This window comes from Rutidosis leptorrhynchoides, chromosome 4 (assembly GCF_046630445.1).
Source record: "Rutidosis leptorrhynchoides isolate AG116_Rl617_1_P2 chromosome 4, CSIRO_AGI_Rlap_v1, whole genome shotgun sequence".
Classification (NCBI taxonomy): Eukaryota; Viridiplantae; Streptophyta; class Magnoliopsida; order Asterales; family Asteraceae; genus Rutidosis; species Rutidosis leptorrhynchoides.
In genome coordinates this window covers 458,853,283-458,860,300 of record NC_092336.1, presented here as the reverse complement: position 1 = coordinate 458,860,300, position 7,018 = coordinate 458,853,283, and positions in this window count along the sequence as shown.

Here is a 7,018-nt window from a genome sequence, read left to right as displayed (position 1 = left end):
TGATCTTCAACAAACAAAATTGCTATCCAAGGGGGAGTGTTATAATATATAAATATATATATATAAATGGATAGTCAATTATTGATACACAAAAGTAATATTATTGTATTACCTAAACTTGTGATATTTTTGCTATAAATAGCCATGAATGCAAGCATTAAACTTGTACCATTTCTCACACTTACAAAGTGTTTCTTTCTTTCTCTCCATTATCATCTTTGTTCTTACACTTCATTATTAGTATTCTTAATCAAGAATCAAATCACTAAAGGTAGTTATAAGCCTACTGAATTATAACATCAAGAATCAAACCACTAAAGGTAGTTATAAGCCTACTGAATTATAACAAATATGCATATGTATGCTGATATCCGTATTTATTTATTACATACACACCCACCTACCTTTATCTTCTCTCCCCAATATCTATCTTCAACTCCATATCCATGGAGACACTGAAACTTAAATTTCCATTTTCTTCTTTTATTTCATGGTAGCTAGAATTGACATGGGACCCACTCACTGCCAAAATTAGCCATCCAGCTCGCGTCACGTGGACTATCCACCCTCCCACACCCGTCTCTCTGCGCGTTGCCAAGCCACGCACCAAACTGCTGCCCCTCTTCCCGCCCCTTCCCCACGCGCCGCTACTCCATCGGGGTGAGCGTGGCCGGTTGCCATGTCGGCTCCCACGGCGTGAGCCCACCCCCGTTACAACCGGTCTAAGATTTAGATCACTTATAGATTTCTGTTCGAGAGTGTTCTTCACCAGTAACGCGAGTGATAAAATTTTCGAGTGTTTAAAGTTTTATAACACTAACAATTAAGGTTTTATTTTGGTAGAAAGAACATGAAGATGGAGTTAAAAAGAAAAGGAAAAGGTAAAAGGATGAAAATACCGTCAAATGCTTGGCACCTGTTTGAGATTTAACAGATGAAATTAACGATCGACAGATAGATACAAGGACTATCCATGCAAGATAGGCAACCCACATGTTATCCTTGTAAAAGAAGTTTAGGGACGAAAGTTGAAAGATTTGACATACGACAAGGACTATCATGTTCTTAAGTCTATATTTTAGTAACAAACATGTATATCTTTAATTAAACATATATGATATTAAAAAAAAAAAAATTATCCAATATTTGCTTAGATGTCAAAGTTCATGAACTTAACTCCATCACGTCCTTTTCAGTTTTTCCCAAAATAAGTTCTCATATCTCAAACTAATAAACTAACATATCTTTGTGTATAAAAACAAGTAAAATAATTATTTAAAACATATACCCCATGTCACTAGAAACAAAATTATTTGGAAGACCTTTTATTTTGCATTCCTATGATTCAATGCACAAGTCACAAGTTTAATTAGATTTATAATCATATTTTAATTGGGAAAAATGCCCAAAAAGGTAACAGTGCGATCGGTGAAATTTAACTCGGAGCGAGGAGAAAAATACGGGCTGTCGAAATGTTTGAGTGGAGCTTTTATTTTAATTTACGAAACTGACATTGTACCCCCTGGAGTTAAGGGTAGTTTTTGTAAGTTAGTTATACGTTGAGGGGGTTTTTTGGAGTTTTTGGGTGGAAGTTTGGCCCAATGTCGTTTTGGGGTTTTTTTTGGGAGGGGGTGGGGGTGAAACTACCAAAACCCCCATGTGCTTTAGTATATAGGGTAAAGACCAAAATTTCTTAATATAGAGAATGTGGATTTTTTTCATTGCCTATAAAAGGAGTCTAATTTGCAATTGTAACTGTTGTAACCAAAGGTCTGATTAGTGGTGATTATTGCAGGCGATTAACGGATCTATTTGTGTTGTTATTGTTGTAATCTAAGGTCTGTTGTGATGCTAAATGTGGGTTTTTCGGCAATTACAGTGAATTTTTCGACGATGGGATTCCATGTATATTTTCAGGCAATGAGATGCGCAACCATCACAGATCTTCCTCGTTTGTTTTTTCTGGTCCAGTTAGGGTGAATTGATGATGGAAATATGTATCGTTTAAGTTTTGGGAAAGTAAATTTTTTATCCACGCAATGCAATTGATGAAGTGGCAACGAATATTAACATTTGGAATTTACAACTCATTAAGAGCAATGGGAGTGGCGGATGTTACTTACCCCGTCCCCTCTTCCGTCGCCAGTCACCCCACTCCCTCCCCACTTCACCTTGTTCCGTCGCGGGTCTGTTCGTCGCCTCGACGACGCAAAATGCACCCTGAATAAAAAAAAAAAATACAACCGTTGCATTCTAGCCGTTGGGGTGTTTTCCAAATTTTTTTTCTTTTTTTTTCTTTTTTACTTTCTATATATATACAACACAAACACAAACACAAATCTCATTCACAAACACAAATCTCATTCAAAAAAAAAAAAAAATGTCAAATTATTATCATCCACAATGGAGTCCACTCTCACCCTATTCACCCGGATCGGCTCAAGGTTCGGCTAGTGGTGGTGGTGAGGCTAATCTCGATTTTTCAAATTTTTCCAATTTACAACAATCAATGCCACAAATGTCTCCCGAGCAAATACAAGCGTTTATGTTGTGGCAACAACAACAACAACAACAACAATCACAAGTTCCACAAACACAACAAACACAAGTTCAACAAACACAACAAACACCACAAGCACCAAAACGCAAGTCGAGAGCAAAGGCTAAAGGAAAAGAAGTTGCGGTCGATTCGTCTCAACCTAGAAGACGAACTGAGTACTTGTGGGAACCCGAAGATGAGCTACGTTTAGCTCAATCGTGGATTGCGGCTTTTGAAGATCCAAACCAAGACATTGATCAAAAGTCATCTTCATTTTGAAACGTGGTTATGAATGAGTACCATTCTAGGGGTCCACCTTACAAACGAACAAAGGATATGTTGACCTCCATATGGACAAAAATGAATGAATGTTGTAGAAAGTATGGTGGAATCGTGAGTCATCTCAAACGAGTTCCACGTAGTGGCGAAGGTGATGTCAATTTCAAAGAACGTTGTGATGCACAATACAAGGTGGAGACGTTTAAGAAGTTTAACAATTACCTAGCTTGGGAATTCCTAAAGGACAAGCAAAAGTGGAACAATCCGACTCCACTTAAAACAAGCAAACGTGATTGTATTAGTTTGGATGATTGTGATCCAGATGAGGAACCGGAAGAGAATCCAAATGCGGAGCTATATGGGGAGGATGCAACACCACGACCTCCCGAAAAATCAAGAAAATCAAAATCAAAATCACAAAAGACGTCTTCGAGCTCCACCGCTTCCGCAAGATCCTCGTTTGATGAAAGTGCAAGCAGCACTTTTGAATCAATGACTAGTTACTTTGATTTGAAAATACTACAAATGTCTACGGCGGGAATGGATGAAGAAGAAGCACAAGTTCTTCAAGCGAAGAAAGCGGCGATTCGGGCCAAGCTTCGAAGTGGAAATTGAAGCGTTTCGTATTTGTCTTTAATAAATAGGAATTGTAATGTTTTTTTTTAGGAATTGTCATGTTTTTTTTTTTTTTAGGAATTGTAATGTTTAATTTTTATCTTAATGGAAGTTATTTCTATTTATGTTAATTTTTATAATTATATTCATTTATGTTATATTTAAAATCATAAAAAAAATAATAAAAATATAAACTGACATGCCTAACTGACAGAGGTCACCACTCCCCACTTTTTTTGACTCAGCAAGTCAGGCCTGACATGCCAAGTGACCTCAGTCACCACTCCCAGTGCTCTAAAAAAATTAAGTAACAATATTAGATGTCGATTTGTACCTTTATTGCAATGTTTTTCGAATCATAATCCTTTATACGCATCAAATTCAAATCAGACTCCTTTATGAGCAATGAAAAAATTATCATTTCCTTTATTGAGAAATTTTGGTCTTTATGTTATCCTTTTGAACATTTTTCCCATTTTTATTTCTCTTACATACGTATTCAAATAAACGAATTCAAACTCAATTACGTATACATACAGTATGACATATGAATCCTTACTAATTAACTTTTTATATTTAACCAATTATTTTAACACTTGCTCGAATTAAATATTGAGTAATTATTTTAACTCTTCCATGTAACTTGGCCTTAGTTTCGGCCGACAAGCCTGCGCCGAGTTTGATACGCTTATCCGGATGCAAACGGTTAGCTATGACCGTACTGCTTGCAAGTTGTTCTCCCATGCTGGGAATGTTTACAGGCACAACTGAACCACATAACTCGGTTGTTTGATGTGACGCAATCGTGGCAATTTCTCCCATTGTAGGAAACTTAATCAAGTCATGCACTACCGATGGTATAATATTAAAACGTCGTATGAAATTTCTCCCTAGTAGCGCATTGTAACGCGAAGTCGAACGAACCACATAAAAATCAACTAACTCGTGTCTGACCAACTGCGGATCTTTTGTGACGACCCGGAAATTTCCGACCAAATTTAAACTTAATCTTATTATAATTCCGACACGATAAGCAAAGTCTGTTATCTTGAGTCTCAGAATTTTTGAACTATTATCATGTATACAATTACCCTCGACTGGTTCCAACGATTTACGAACAACTAATTGTAAATAGATACATATATACCTTAATATATATATATATATATATATATATATATATATATATATATATATATATATATATATATATATATATATATATATATATATATATATATATAGGAATACTATTTAGAATTATTATATTATAAAATATATAAATATTCAATAAGTGGTATCATATAATAATACATAATTGTAATATTTATATATTAAATGTAATTACAAGTTTAATTATAGTTGTTGTATCATTATTACATTTATTATTATTAATAATAGTAACATTAGTATTACTAGTATTATTAAGAATTATGATATGAAATTTGTTATATATATATAGAACTTGTTATATTAATATCATTACTTTCACGATTATTATTAACATTAATAATAATATTAGTAACAGTATTATTAAACATAAAATTTGATACGTATAAATTGTTATATTAATATTAGTATTACTATCAATATTAATATTACTGATGTCATTTTTTTATTGAGACTATTAAAAAGTATTATAAGTATTATTATATTATCATTAATGTTATTATGATTATTAATATTAATATTAACATTATTATTAATAAGAATCATTATTCTTGTTATTTATATTATTGTTATTAGTATTAAAATATTATTATTATTAATATATTTATAATTATAATAAATATATATGATCAAAGCAAATCGTACGGCATATCCTAAATCAATTCAACATCACACTCAACTTTTTATATTTTGATTTGTAGCTGAATTCGGTGGCCATTAATTCAACCAAGTGTACGAAATCGTTACCAGTCCCTATCTGATTCTATTTTTCTTTATTTTTTTATATTTTCTTTTTGTTTGTGCTTTTTCCTGCTTGATTGAATCTGTCAACTATCCTCCTTTATATAATCGATCAATGTTAAAGTAATTCGGTCAATCCCATTTTCCTTTACACTATCATGTACCCTCCTCCTGCGTTCACCATGAAACCGCCACTACATTCATCACTAACTACCGTAAGTATTTCTTATTCTGTTTCTTTCATGTTTGTCGAGCACCAATCGTAACAATTATCACCTTCACAAGTCAGGACTACTTTGCAGCTGAGAAACATGGCCACTGTTGCATAACCTATTCGATCACCATCTCTTAAACCATCATGATAACCGCCACCCTACTATTCCTGTTTCCACCATTTAATCATCTTGTCTTCTTCAACACTACAACCAACGAACCAACCCAAATCGTACACCTCTTGTATATGTTGCCATTCGACTTGCAACCCACCACCTTTTGCTTGTTTCTGTTGCTTTATTTTCCCGTCCAAAAACAGCCCAAAACAAATCAATTGTTCCTACTATTATTCTACTACTGGAAACTATAACCACCACCATAAACCCCTACAACCACCAACTTCATCATTTTAACTATACCGCCACCACAAACTCTCTTTCTTCTTGTTATCTACTCCACAAACCCAATATCAAACCCATGAACACCCAAAGGAAACCCACCTACAACTTCTATTATTTTTGCCTCTTTCGCTGTAGAACAAACCCAGAAACAGACTACTACTACGTGAATTTTTGTTTCTAATATCTGTTTTAATTAACCTAATACAGCACACAAGCATTACTTCTCCATATCTACTTTTAAAGCGTTGTTCCTTCTACGGGTTATTCTGTTGCAACTTTCATTATGTGAGGGTTTAAATGTCGAATAAACAATATGATTATTGTTGCTAGTGGTCGACAAAGGCTGCTACAATTTATCGTTCCTTTTAATTCTTTATAAGAACCAAATGCCTTTTTGACTTATGGATTAAGTGGTGGATCCCATGAGGCAAACAAATACTTCTGCATCTACTTTATGTCCTTTATTCGCTAAATCACAAAGAAAAGTAACAAACTCACATGGAGTTGGTGATGCTCGATCAAAACAAAAAGGAAGGAGACAAGAAAATATATAAAGGACTTTTACCTTTTATTTAAATATTACACCCACTGTTATGATAAAATGATGATGCTTCATGGCGATGATGATGATAATACTAGATGAGAATTATGATATGATGATTATGAGTATAGATGGTGATGACGGTTGATTAACGATGATGATAATAATAAGAAAAGAGGATGGTGCGTTTGTGGTACTGCTTCCAGACGAATTCCTTTCAACCACAAAATTTTCAATGCCTTTGTTACTTAAACTATATCGGGCTTGATTTTTCTTTGGATCCAACAAATTAAATTAATGGACTATCAAAATATGGAACTCCTTTAAAGTTAGTTGGGCCTTAATGATCTAGTTTTATTTTATTTTTTTTAGTTGGGCCGTGAACTGTGATGGCTTGATGGGCCGAACTGGGTAATGGGAAGGAGTATTGTTTGGTCGATCAAATTTTTAAAAAGAAGGAGAATCGATAAAAACGAGTTATATAGGAATTAATCGGGGTTTATAACTCAAACGAAATGA